General features: G+C 38.9%; 1 pseudogene; it reads right to left on the bottom strand.

Moving 5' to 3' along the window:
• Window positions 1–739: 739 nt before the first annotated feature.
• LOC128594806 (protein FAM200A-like) overlaps window positions 740–14,456 on the bottom strand; it is a 96,477-nt pseudogene continuing 82,760 nt past the window's right edge.

The raw sequence follows: 14,456 nt of genomic DNA, 5'->3' as shown, positions 1-14,456 counted from the left end.
GCTAGGGCCTGGTGACACGCAACTCCTTGAGCTCAGGAGTTTGAAGGTTTCAGTGAGTTAGGATGATAACACTACACTCTGTTGCAATAGGGTGACAAAGTGAGATTTTGTCTTCAACCTCCCCCTCCAAAAATAGGTTAAGCAAATAAAAGTTTATATTTTCCTCATTAATACTATAAAGTCCGGGGCTTAGCAGTTCCAGAGATGAATCATCAAAAACATCTTCCAAGACACACGCCTTTCCATCCTACCATTCTACCACCCTTGGTGGGTGGCAAAGCCTATCCCTAAGACGTAGAATGGCTGTGTTGACAAACAGAGTCTCATTCTCACAAGACAACATCAAAACAAGAAGAGGAAAGAAGATTGAATTAGGGCAGTGGTTCTCAACCTTCCTCATGCTGCGACCCTTTAATACAGTTCCTCATGTTGTGGTGACCTCCAACCATAAAATTATTTTCGTTGCTATTTCATAACTGTAATTTTGCTACTGTTATGAATCGTAATGTAAATATCTGATATGCAGGATGTATTTTCATTGTTACAAATTGAACATAATTAAAGCATAGTGATTAATCACAAAAACAATATGTAATTATATATTGTAAAATATTTATCTGTAATTACAAATAAATGAAATTTTGTCTTGAAGTATGGTATAGCATGGGTAACAGTCTTAATATAACAACAGTAAACTACATTGCTGCATTTTGGGACAGTATGCGTAAAAAAGCCAACGTCAGTGGGAAGGGTGAGATTGCTTCTTTCTCATCAGATCAGAAATTCTTGGGGCAGTCTTTGTAAGAGCATGATGAAGATCATCTTCCACACAAGTCTACTTCTGTATTTAGACTTGATAATCAACAAGCTGGAAAACCCTGTTTCACAAAGATACATTGTTGGAAATGGAAGAAGGCTCAACACAGTCTCAGACAGAACAGGATATGACTGCAAACACTTGATCCAGAATTTTTTAACTGGCATTGTAGAGAAATCAGTTCTCACTGCATCGCTGTTAATAAGTTCAATGAACTCCTCTCATGCTGTCTCAGAAACATCTTCAGCTTTGTGAATGGGCTTCTGGCAAGTGCAAATGTGGTGTCGGGTAGATTTGGAAAGTACGATGAAATTTCGTCTGCAAGCACATGCAAGTGTTCTTTCACAGAAATTATCAACGTAATCCTTTTTTCTGGTTCAATGTCATGTTCCTCAAAGAAAGCAGATAAGGTAGGTAACATGTAAATTTTCTTTTCATCCAATTTTTTTTTTTGCCAAAGCTGAAGTTTCATTTGGAATGATCAGATCTTTTCAGACAAATCGAGGCATGTTGCATTTGGTCCTTGCGGTGATAAATTTAACTCATTCAAGATGGCAAAGATGTCAACCAAGTAAGCTATTTTCTGCAGTTCACTTTTATTGCTGAAAAGTGCTTCGAACTGTGGTCTTGCTTTCTGATTAAAAAACATTTAGAGTTCATCACGAAGCTCAAAAACGCGTTTTAAAACTTTTCCTCTCAACAACCATCTCACTCCAGTGTGAAAAAGCAGAGCATTGTTCTGCACATCCAACTCATTGCACAGTTGTGAAAACAGTGGACTGTTTAACGTGCTCACCTTTACAAGATTGACAGAACTTAGGACACTTTTCATTACTTCTTGTAACTCTCATGGGAGCATCTTCATTGCTAATATTTGCTGATGAATCATACAGTGAGTTCCGATGACTTTTGGTGACTCATTCGGTACTAAATGTTGAAATCCAGATCGACATCCTCGCATAGCTGGAGCACCGTCTGTGCAAACACCACAAACCTTTTCCCAAGAGATCCTAGGCTCTTTCAGAAATGAACCAACTGTGTCAAATACATCACGTGCAGTAGTTGCAAAGAAGAAACTCATCTTTAAGGTCACCATCATTAATATACCTCACGTAAACCAGTAACTGTGAACAGTTTGCGAGGTCTGTAGATTCATCAAGCTGCATAGTAAATATTGGAAGTGGAGCAGATTTCATTTCCTGAATTACCTGATCAAGAACATCAGCAAACATGTCATCTGTTCTTCTGCCAACAGTGTCATTAGATAAGGAAGTTGCACTCAATTTTGTAAAAACTTCGTCTCCAATTATAACTCGAACAATGTCTTTGGCCACTGGCAATGGTAAATCCTCAGCAGCGGTATGAGGTCTCATAGCTCTGGTGATTCTGAGTGCCACCAAATGTGAACCTTCAATGGCTGCTACGTTTTGTTTGTGGTACTTGCCACCAGTGTCAAGGCTGGCTTTCTTGAGTCCATCAGCTTTGTTTCTAAAATAGTTGGTACCCTTGCCGGCAAAGCTCAGATGCTTGCCATCAAAATGGCGTTTAAGTTTGTTGGGCTTCATAGATTTGGCTGATAGAACTTCACAACAAATAACACATTGTGGTTTCTAAATTCCTGCTGTAATTATTGAGGTAAAATCACACTGTAAAAAATCCTCACTACGATTTTACCTTTACCCAGTAATTATAATTCATGAAGTGCTGTTTACCTCCAATACTGCTGCCTTCAACACAGTAGCTGCTTTCGACACAGCAGCTGCTCTCTACACGTGTGACTGGTCGGCATGAGTACATTAGGGCACCAAACCTGTCACATACACCTGTATTTGTACGGGGTATGTGTGATGGGGTTGGTGCGATGATGTCAATGTGCCGGGTACTCGGATGTGGGCATATCTGCATGTGGGCAGACCCGCCTGGAGACGGGTAGAGGAGCCGTGTCTCATTTCCTAAGACCATTAAAAATATGTTTTCTGATGGCCTTAGGTGACCCTAAAGGGTTGTTCAACCCCTTCTCACAGGTTGAGAACTGCTGCCTTAGAGGAACCCTTTCCTTTCCCAGAAGCACCCACTCCACATTTCCTTTTAGATCTCATTGTCTAGGATTTGATCACATGCTGACTCCCAGACCAATAGGCTTACAACTGTAATACTCAAATTTTTTGCTTGGGCACCTCATAAAAGAACTTTGAAAGTTAAGTACTCCCTTCTGTATTTTTGAAATTGTGACCTAAATGTTTTCATCAAAAGTTTAAATGTTTAATAAAAACGTAATTTCTGATGCAATGTAAATTAGTATTAAGTAATGAAACTCTTACACCATTCTTTCAAATGTGTTCAGTGGAACACAAATACTATAGTGATTTAATACCCACTATTCTTTCTTTCTTAAAAAAAAAAATGAACAAAGTCTTTTCTTTAATACTTGGATATTTCATCAGTTATTTTTCTTCTTAAAGTCATATTTTCATTCTGGTTCTACCATAGCATTTTATCCTAATGCAGTGTGTTCATGTCTCAAAGTCTTTTACTGGTCACCCTATCTTTTGTCTTAGCAATAATGCTATGCTTATGCAATAATTTTAATATTTTTAAAATTGAATAAATGGAGTTTAAGATGTTAAAAACAGCTAGGCATGGTGGCTCATGCCTGTAATCCCAGCACTTGGGAAACTGAAGTGGGTGGATTGCCAAGTTCATAGGTTCAAGACCAGCCTGAAACAAAGCAAGGCCCTATCTCCAAAAATAGCCAGGCTTTGTGGTTGGTGCCTGTAGTTCCAGCTACTTGGGAGGCTGAGGTAGGAGAATTGCTTAAGCCCAGGAGTTTGAGGTTGCTGTGAGCTATGACACCACAGCATTCTACCAAGGGTGACAAAGTGAGACTCTGTCTCAAAAAAAAAAATGTTAAAAACATTTTTCTTGATTGAATTATTTCAACAATCGGTATAGACAGAGTAAAACTATATATGTATATATACATAATATATATACACATATAGTAAAAAATACCTGTAAACATAAAAATCAAATATCTATTAGAATGCATCTTTTAATGAAATGGATATAATTTTTTAAAAATTACTTTATTTATTCATGAATGAATATCACTTGTTGCTTGAAAAAAACAGTGTTCAGCATCAAGTCTATTCTTATTTATTTAATAGACGTAAATGCTGAAAAAACTTGTTCTCATAAACAGATGGTAATGAAAGGAGTTTAACATCCACTGCTACTCCATGCTTTGAACTTTTTTTGAGTTATATAACAAAATTCCAGTTATCTGTAGTCTAATTATTATTTTTAGTGTTCTATCACACACAAATTAGGTTGTCTTTCAGTTCTGTTGAAAATAAAGCATTGGAATCCACCTGATCTGCAAAGAAATTTGTTAACCAGATATTAGAGTCATTTATTTTCTCAATAGTTGAGCAGAATATTAAGAAGACCTTTGAAATGTCTTTTATAAAATGACTATTAATTATACCAGTCACTCTTTCATTTAGAGGCACCTTGTTTATGGAGCTATAATGGGCTCAAATCTGTTAAAATGTTGCATAAAATTGGAAATTGTACATTTTCCTTTTGGCTAAGAACAAACACATATGCATTCATACTCAATTTCAAATTTTTTTGTCCCCTTAAAGGGCATTAGAAAGGTGAAACAATAACTGGATGCAGTGGTGGGCTCCTGCAGTACCAGCTATTTGGGAGGCCGAGGCAGGATCATTCAAGCCCAGAAGTTTGAGGTTTCAGTGAACTAAGATTACACCACTGCACTCTATCCCAGGCAATAGAGTGAGATCTTGTCTCAAAAAAAAAAAAAAAAAAAGAAAAGTGAAACAGGTACCCTAAGAAGGAAGCAGATGTTTGGAAATTAAAATTCAATCATTTAATTTCATGGTTAAAAAATAAAGCTTATAGATATACAGAAAACCTGTTGTCCTACCCTAGTGCATAAATAGAATTTCTACTTTCATAGGATAGTTGAATCTACTTTGTGAAAATTTGTAGAACATAAAAGAGAGAAAGGAAGGGGGAAGTAATAGGCTCTTGTAATTTCAGGCCTACCAAAGGATTATTAATGATTGCTGTTAATGGGGCTGCCTGGGAATGGTGTCCCTCAGGACTATGCAATGTTATGGCACTGGTAGGTAAGGGCATCATTTATGGTAGAATCTAAAACCTATTTCTGTTAGGATAGTCCAAAATATTTAAGAGGATGGTGGGTATAAATAAACTAGCAGAGAAGTGTTTGATGCTAACAGCCAAAGGGAGATGCTTGATAAAGGAAAAAATGAATGTGGGTTTAAAACAGCTAATAAATGTTTGATAAATGTTGGTGAAAATGTTTTCCCACTAATCATAACAAATAGATAACATGTTAACTCTAATCTATGATCTTTTTACTCTAAGCTGTGTTGATTGCCAACATAGAACTTTTCACTTCTGCCTCCTTGAATCTTACAAACCACACACCTGGGGCACAGTCACAGATGCAGATGACAAGTGATCGTCCTATGCCTTCCCACTACTGTGGACAGTGAACATTCAGAGCCAGTCCATGGGGGATTGGATTCCATCAGCCGCAGACTGGTATTCTCCAGCATGCTTTTAATAATCTTGAACGCATGAATTTCACAACAAAGAGACAGATACATCCTGGAGCTTTGCCATAGATGAAATAAAGGCCTACCACCTTCAACATTTCTTATAAATTATTAAGTGAAAATTGTCATCACTCCCACTACCACACCCTACAATCTATTTGAATCTGAAAAATCCCATATATAGGCTAATATCCCATTTCTTTTTATTATTATTATTTTTTATTAAATCGTAGCTGTGTACATTGATATGATCATGGGGCATCATACACTCAATTCATAGACCATTTGACACATTTTCATCACAATGGTTAACATAGCCTTCCTGGCATTATCTCAGTTACTGTGCCAAGACATTTACATTCTACATTTACCAAGTTTTGCAAATACCCCTGTAAGATGCACCACAGGTATAATCCCACCAATCTCCCTCCCCTCCCTTTCCCACTTCCCCCTATTGTTAGGTTGTAACTGGGTTATAGCTTTCATGTGAAAGCCCCAAATTATTTTCATAGTAGGGCTGAGTACATTGGATACTTTTTCTTCCATTCTTGAGATACTTTACTAAGAAGAATATGTTCCAGCTCCATCCATGTAAACATGAAAGAGGTAAAGTCTCCATCTTTCTTTAAGGCTGCATAATATTCCATGGTGTACATATACCACAATTTATTAATCCATTCGTGGATTGATGGGCACTTGGGCTTTTTCCATCACTTAGCAATTATGAATTGGGCTGCAATAAACATTCTGGTACAAATATCTTTGTTATGATGTGATTTTTGGTCTTCTGGGTATATGCCCAGCAGAGGAATTACAGGATTGAATGGCAGATCTATTTTTAGATCTCTGAGTGTTCTCCATATCTCTTTCCAAAAGGAATGTATTAATTTGAATTCCCACCAACAGTGCAGAAGTGTTCCCTTTTCTCCACATCCACGCCAACATCTCTGGTCTTGAGATTTTGTGATATAGGCTAGTCTCACTGGAGTTAGATGATATCTCAAAGTAGTTTTGATTTGCATTTCTCTGATGATTAAAGATGACGAGCATTTTTTCATATGTCTGAAGGCCACGTGCCTGTCTTCTTCAGAGAAGTTTCTCTTTAAATCCCTTGCCCAGCCTGCGATGGGATCCCTTGTTTTTTTCTTGCTGATGCGTTTGAGTTCTCTGTGGATTCTGGTTATTAAACCTGTGTCAGAGATATAACCTGCAAATATCTTCTCCCATTCTGAGGGCTGTTTGCTTGCTTTACTTACTGTGTTCTTGGCTGTGCAGAAGCTTTTTAGTTTGATCAAGTCCCAGTAGTGTATTTTTGAAGCTGCTTCAATTGCCCGGGGGGTCCTCTTCATGAAATACTCGCCCAGACCGATTTCTTCAAGGGTTTTCCCTGCACTCTCCTCTGGTATTTTTATAGTTTCATGTCTTAGGTTTAAATCTTTAATCCAGTGAGAGTCTATCTTAGTTAATGGTGAAAGGTGTGGGTCCAATCTCAGTCTTCTGCAGGTTGCCAGCCAGTTCACCCAGCACCATTTGTTAAATAGGGAATCTTTTCCCCACTGAGTGTTTTTAATTGGCTTGTCAAAGATTAAATAACAGTAAGTAGCTGGATTCATCTCTTGGTTCTCTATTTTGTTCCAGACATCTACTTCTCTGTTTTTGTGCCAGTACCATGCTGTTTTGATCACTATCGATTTGTAGTAAAGTCTGAGGTCTGGTAGTGTGATTCCTCCTGTTTTGTTTTTATTTCTGAGTAATGTCTTGGCTATTTGAGGTTTTTTCTGATTCCATATAAAACGAAGTATTGTTTTTTCCAGATTTTTAAAGTATGACAGCGGAGCTTTAATAGGGAGTGCGTTGAAATTATATATTGCTTTGGGTAGTATGGACATTTTGATAATGTTGATTCTTCCCAGCCATGAGCATGGTATGTTTTTCCATTTGTTAACATTTTCAGCTATTTTTTTTCTTACTGTTTCATAGTTCTCTTTATAGAGATCTTTCATGTCTTTTTTTAGGTAAATTCCCAAATATTTCATCTTCTTTGGCACTACTGTGAATAGGATAGGGTCCTTAACTGCTTTTTCAACTTGACTATTGTTGGTGTATATAAAGGCTACCGATTTATGGATGTTGATTTTGTAACCTGAGACGCTGCTGTATTCCTTGATCACTTCTAGGAGTTTTGTAGTAGCGTCCCTAGTGTTTTCCAGATATACTATCATATCATCTGCGAAGAGTGAAAGTTTGATCTCTTCTGATCCTATATGGATACCCTTGATCGCCTTTTCTTCCCTAGTTGCGGTGGCTAAAACTTCCATTACAATGTTAAAAAGCAATGGAGACAATGGGCAGCCTTGTCTGGTTCCTGATCTCAGTGGAAATGATTCCAATTTAACTCCATTCAATATGATATTGGCTGTGGGTTTGCTGTAGATGGCCTCTATCAGTTTAAGAAAAGTCCCTTCTAGACCAATTTTCTTGAGTGTTCTGATCATGAAGGGATGCTGGATATTATCAAAAGCTTTTTCTGCATCGATGGAGAGAATCATATGGTCTTTGTTTTTTAATTTGTTTATGTGCTGGATTACATTTATAGATTTATGTATATTGAACCAGCCTTGAAACCCTGGGATGAAACCAACTTGGTCATGGTGTATAATCTGTTTGATGTGTTGCTGGATTCTGTTTGTTAGGATCTTGTTGAATATTTTTGCATCTATATTCATTAGTGATATCGGTCTATAATTTTCTTTTCTTGTTGGGTCTTTTCCTGGTTTGGGGATCAGGGTGATGTTTGCTTCATAGAACGTGTTGGGTAGTCTTCCTTCTTTTTCTACCTTTTGGAACAGGTTGAGTAACATAGGTACTAATTCCTCTTTAAAGGTTTGGTAGAATTCTGACGTGAAACCATCTGGTCCCAGGCTTTTCTTTTTAGGGAGGTTTTGTATAGTAGATGCTATTTCTGAACTTGATATGAGCCTGTTCTGTATTTCCACTTGATTCTGGCTAAGTCTTGGAAGATGACGTGCTTCCAAGTATCATCAATTTCCTTCAGATTTTCATATTTCTGAGAATAAAGTTTCCTGAATATTCATTAAGGAGTTTTTTGATTTCTGACGAGTCTGTTGTTATTTCATCTTTGTTGTTTCTGATTGATGATATTAGAGATTTTACTCTTTTTTTTTTTCTGATTAGGTTGGCCAGAGGTTTATCTATTTTATTGACCTTTTCAAAAAACCAGCCTTTTGATTTATTGATCTGTTGTATTATTCTTTTGTTTTCAATTTCATTTAATTCTGCTCTAATTTTGGTTATTTCTTTTCTTCTACTGGGTTTGGGGTTGGAATGTTCTTCCTTTTCCAGTTGCTTGAGATGTCCCATTAAGTTGTTAACTTCCTCTCTTTCTGTTCTCTTGAGGAAGGCTTGCAGTGCTATAAATTTCCCTCTTAGAACTGCTTTTGTGGTGTCCCAGAGGTTCTGATAGTTTGTGTCTTCATTGTCATTTTGTTCCAAAAAATTGGCGATTTCTTTCTTAATCTCATCTCTGACCCAGCTATCATTCAGCATAAGGTTATTTAACTTCCATGTTTTTGTATGAGTATGCAGATTCCTGTTGTTACTCAATTCAAGTTTTATTCCATGGTGGTCCAAGAAGATGCATGGAATAATTTCTATTCCTTTAAATTTACTGAGGTTAGACTTGTGACCTAAAATGTGGTCAATTTTGGAGTAAGTTCCGTGAGCTGATGAGAAGTATGTGTATTCAGTTTTGTTGGGATGAAATGTTCTGTAGATGTCTGCTAAATCTAAATATTGGATGGTTAGGTTTAAATCTAAGATTTCTTTGCTCAGCTTCTTGCTGGAGGATCGATCCAACACTGCCAAAGGGGTGTTGAAATCTCCGACGATTATGGAGCTGGAGGAAATCAAGTTACTCGTGTCTGTTAGAGTTTCTCTTATAAATTGAGGTGCATTCTGGTTGGGTGCATAGATATTAATAATTGAGATCTTGGGGCGGCGCCTGTGGCTCAAGGAGTAGGGCGCCGGTCCCATATGCTGGTGGTGGCGAGTTCAAACCCAGCCCAGGCCAAAAACAAAAAACAACAAACAAACAAACAAACAAAAAATTGAGATCTCATCATATGGAGTATTACCCTTAACAAATATGAAGTGACCATTCTTTTCCTTCCTTACTTTTGTTGGTTTAAAGCCTACTGTATCTGCAAATAAAATTGCAACACCTGCTTTTTTCTGATTACAATTTGCCTGAAATATGGATGACCATCCTTTCACCCTGAGTCTGTATTTGTCTTTTAAGTTAAGATGTGACTCTTGTATGCACCAAATATCTGGCTTGAGTTTTTGTATCCAGTCAGCTAACCTATGCCTCATTAGAGGACAGTTTAAGCCGTTCACATTAATGGAGAGTATTTATAAGTCTGGTGGAATTTTGGGTATCGAGTTTTTCAAAGGTCCAGTGGACATTTTTAATCCTTTCACCACTGTGGAAGTTGGAGTTTGATCCGAAGTTTCTGAGTGAGTTTACTTTTGTGGTATAGGATTGGGTTGGTCATTGTGGAGGATAGGTCTGAGAATATCCTGAAGAGCTGATTTACTTATGGCAATTTTTTTCAACATATGAATGTCGTTGAAGTATTTAATTTCTCCATCATAAATGAAACTCAGTTTAGCTGGATACAAGATCCTGGGTTGAAAGTTATTTTGCTTTAGGAGGTTAAAAGTCGATGACCACCCTCTTCTGGCTTGAAAAGTATCAGCAGAGAGATCTGCAGTTATTCTAATATTCTTTCCTTTGTACGTAATGGTTTTCTTTCGCCAGGCTGCTTTGAGAATCTTCTCTTTCATATTAACTTTATTGAAGCTAATTATGATATGCCTGGGGGATGACTTATTGGGGTTGAATCATGCTGGGGTTCTGAAGCTGTCTGCTATCTGAATTTCAGATTCTCTAGGCATGTCTGGAAAATTTTCTTTCATAATTTCATGCAGAAGGGCCTCTGTGCCCATCGAGGCCACTTCATCATTCTCAGAAATCCCAATTATTCGTATGTTGATTTTCTTCAAATTATCCCAGAGTTCTTTGAGTGAATGGTCCATTTTTGCTCTCCATTTCTCTTCCTCTTTGAGAGATTGGGAGCATTTGCAGACTTTATCTTTAATGTCAGAAATCCTCTCTTCTGCTTGCTCCATTCTGTTGCTGAAGGATTCTACTGTAGTTTTCATATCTTTGAGGGCTGTAAATTCTTGCTTCAGTGTGTCTAAGTCTTTGGTTGTTTTGTCTTTAAATTCGTTAAATTCTTGAGACAACTTTTGAATTTCTCCTCGAATTCCTAATTCCATTTTATTAATCTTGATTGCAATCCTAATTCTGAATTCAATTTCTGACATCTCAGCCAGTTGTTTATGAATGGGATCTTCAATTACATCTGCCATATCTTTTCTTGGGGGGGGTTGATCTATTCTGGTTATTCATGTTACCAGAGTTTTTCCACTGATTCCGCCCCATGGTTATTTTACTCCCTTTGATTTTTCCCCTGAGGCTTTATCGAGGGCCCGTACAGTGTTGTGGCCTGAGAAACAGGGGTCCTGTCTTGTGCGGTGGGGCGAAGTGGTTCTGTCTTGTTTTCAGCTGGTTTTTGTTCGATCCTATTGTAACATTTACTCTGGATTGAAGTCTCAGCTGTGTGGAAAAACCAGCAATTAAGTCACCCTGCCCGCCCACCTCTGGCACCAATTGGAAAAGGAAAATCAAACCTTCCTACAACCACATACCCAGGGTACCGCCTGAAAAGTCCTCAGTCTATTAGTTCAGTTCAAAAGGTCCAAATCGATTGTCTCAATCAGCACCTGTCTTGGGTGGGAGAGTTCAAGAGGTGTCTGGGAACTGGATCACAGGGGTCTGGTGACTACTCTGATATGGCTTATTCCAGTGCTGTGTGGAGTCCGGAGGAGCCACCTAGCAAATAGATCAGTCTGGGAAGGTTGATGTCTCCTTCCCCACTTTGCCCCTCCATTGCACCCAGTCACTGATATCTCTGCAGATGGCTAACCCAGTTGCCTGTAGTGAACAGATACTCCAGGGGGTTGCACCTGCCTGAATTGCAAGGAAATCTGCCAGGCCCCTGCAGTCTGCCCACTATGTAGCAGGAGGAGATGGGGCCTGACATCTTTGAGTGCTTGATGCAGGTGATGGGGGGGAGGTGTTCACTCAGGCTTAGCTCCGTCACTGATTGATGTTGCTAACAGAACAGAACAGAACAGAACAGAACAGACAACTTTGCGGGATTCTGTCTCTGTTTCTGCTAAAATCGCCTGCAGAAGATGGGCTGTTCTGAGTTCAAATGACTTTGCTGCTGGAGGTTTGTGTCCAATTACCTCTCTGAGTCGGCCCTGCCCTGGAAGCTTCCTGGGTTTGTGAGCAGTGTCAAGCAAATCCTTTGCTCACTGGTGGCCTCCTCTGGTTGCCCAGGGAGACAGGGTGTGTGGCTTCAGAATATCCAGAAGTGAGCTGTTTTGCCGATCTTTCCTTCTTACATCCTTCTTATCTACAGTTTTCAAATAGCCAACCCTGCTGGATCTTTAGGACTCAGCACATCTCACCAACATCAGAGGAGCCCAAGGACTGCTGGCCCAGGAAGTACAGGGAATCCCACAGTTTTAAGGCACTTCTGAGTTCCAGGGACCATCCCAGCATGGAAAAGATGAAATCCTTGGCTGTGTGAATCTCCAGCGCTCTCTGGTCGTTGTATTCCCACTGGTCGTGCTTCATAAATTCTTAGATGAGTTTGTCTGATATCCCATTTCTAAAATGAAGTTTTGCTCTTAATGGAAATGTGTTATAAAGACATGAATCTCTGTCATGGAATTATGGTACTTTATTAAAGAAAGCTTCTCTGATATCAATATTTAGAAATATCCCCTCATCCAGTGTATCAGAGCTTTACTTCACTGTACAATGCACTGTAACATTTAAGAAGGGTGAAACATAGGAATTTATTTTTTAAAGTGGAGAAGGATAATTGTGAAAGGGGAGGAGAGAATCAAAACTTGATAGGGGCATTTTCAGGTGGATCATTTTAGAAAAATGTACCGATTTTTCAAAAGGTAGTTGAATACCTGTGCCCATATTCCCTCAGAAAGTCTGTGTGTTAAAAACTTCTGGCTTCACTCAAATGTGTTTCCACATTGCTCAAATAACAGTAGGATTCTGTAAACAAGGATGATCCTACAAATTCTGCAATATGTTGTCTTCTGAGAGTGAGCCAGAGAATTAGCAGTTGCAGAGAATAGGAGCTCAGGCTTTCCAGAAAACAAAGGTATGATTGCTGGACCGAGTAGACCACCTGCTGATGTTTGTAATTAAGAGTTTATTGGGTTACCAATGTGGATTAGTTTTGTGATTTTTATGGCAACATCCAATTGCTCAGACACACACACAGGCAAGGACTGGAGTCCTGCAGGCTGATGTGAAAGGAGGAAAAGCCAATTCAGCCTAGCGTGTTTGTGATAAAATTATTAGAAGGAGGGACCTAGGAATCAAAGATGGTATCAGGGAAGGGAAGGCTAAAGGTCCTGATGAAACAAACAAACAAACAACCAGAAAGATGGAAGCATCACAGATCAAAAAAATCAGATAGGAACAGGCAGGAAGACCGGAAGGAAGAGTTTAGGGGTAAGAAATGAAATGTTTAAATTTGTGAGTTGTGAGGTGCTGAATTACTGAGGATGGAAAGTACTGGGGGAGGGCATGGCCATGGGCAGCTGTGGGAGGGTGGAGCTCATCAGGGGTGGAGGTCAGGGAATGGAGATATGGGATATTGGATGGACTTCAAGGGGGATGGCAGGAACCACAAGTAGAAGACAGCTGCAAACCAGGGAGGGGGAGCAGGAGGGGAATTGCAATTTATTATTCCATGTGGGTGTGGATGGTATGGTCCATACGATGTGACCTAAGGGGAAAGAAGAATTTTATTGGAGGGAAGAATGAGAAGGAATGATCTAGAAGTGACTGTCAAGAATGAGAAACAGAACAGTTCCACCTCTCAACCCTGACCTATCTGGTGCTTATCAGATTTTGCAAGCTCTTTGTGCTAAGAAAATCCCACTTCCCTTTCCACAGCTGAGGTCTGTGGCTGTCATTGTGGGTCAGGCTAACCCTGGCACTTTGCACACCCAGCACTGAGAAATAAAATCAAAATGGAAAATACATTTTAAAATTCATATTTTCCAAATGTATGGAAATATATGAAAATGTATGGATGCTTGTTTTTATAGATAAAACATAAAAAATTTCCCTACATTCTTCATTTTTCAGCCACCTCTTCAGTACCTCTCCCCACCCTGGATTTAGGCTATCTCACTCATGGAAAGATACTGAAATAATGTATTTTTTTCAAATTCTACCAACAGAATAATTTTGAATCCAGTGGCCTGCGTCACTATTTATTTTCCAACTTCTTTACTTACATGAACATCTGGTAAGTGCCAGGCACTTTGCAAGGCATGGATCAGGCAGTTAACAAGACATATTCCTTCCCCTCAAAGAGCTCAATCCAATAGGGAAAATAAAGATGCTCCACTCATTCATTAATCTATCTATACACGAAATGATTTATTCATTCATCCAACTATCAATCCAGCCATCAACATTTATTTATTTATTTTTAATTAATTAATTAATTAATTAATTTTTGAGACAGAGTCTCACTGTGTTATCCTCAGTAGAATGCCATGGCATCACAGCTCACAGCAACCTTCAACTCAGGGGCTTAAGCAATTCTCTTGCCTTAGCCTCCCAAGTAGCTGGGACTATAGGCACTCCCCACAATGCCTGGCTAGTTTTTGGTTGTAGTAATCATTGTTATTTGGCAGGCCTGGGCTGGGTTCAAACCAGCCAGCTCCAGTGTATGTGGCTGGAGCCCTGGCCACTTGAGCTACAAGCCCTGAGCCCCATCAACACTTATTAAGTGCCCAGTTTGGTCATGGCACTACCTTAGCAACTTTGACCA

This window comes from Nycticebus coucang, chromosome 9 (assembly GCF_027406575.1).
Source record: "Nycticebus coucang isolate mNycCou1 chromosome 9, mNycCou1.pri, whole genome shotgun sequence".
In the NCBI taxonomy this organism is placed as follows: Eukaryota; Metazoa; Chordata; class Mammalia; order Primates; family Lorisidae; genus Nycticebus; species Nycticebus coucang.
This window is presented reverse-complemented; position numbering and strand designations above follow the sequence as displayed.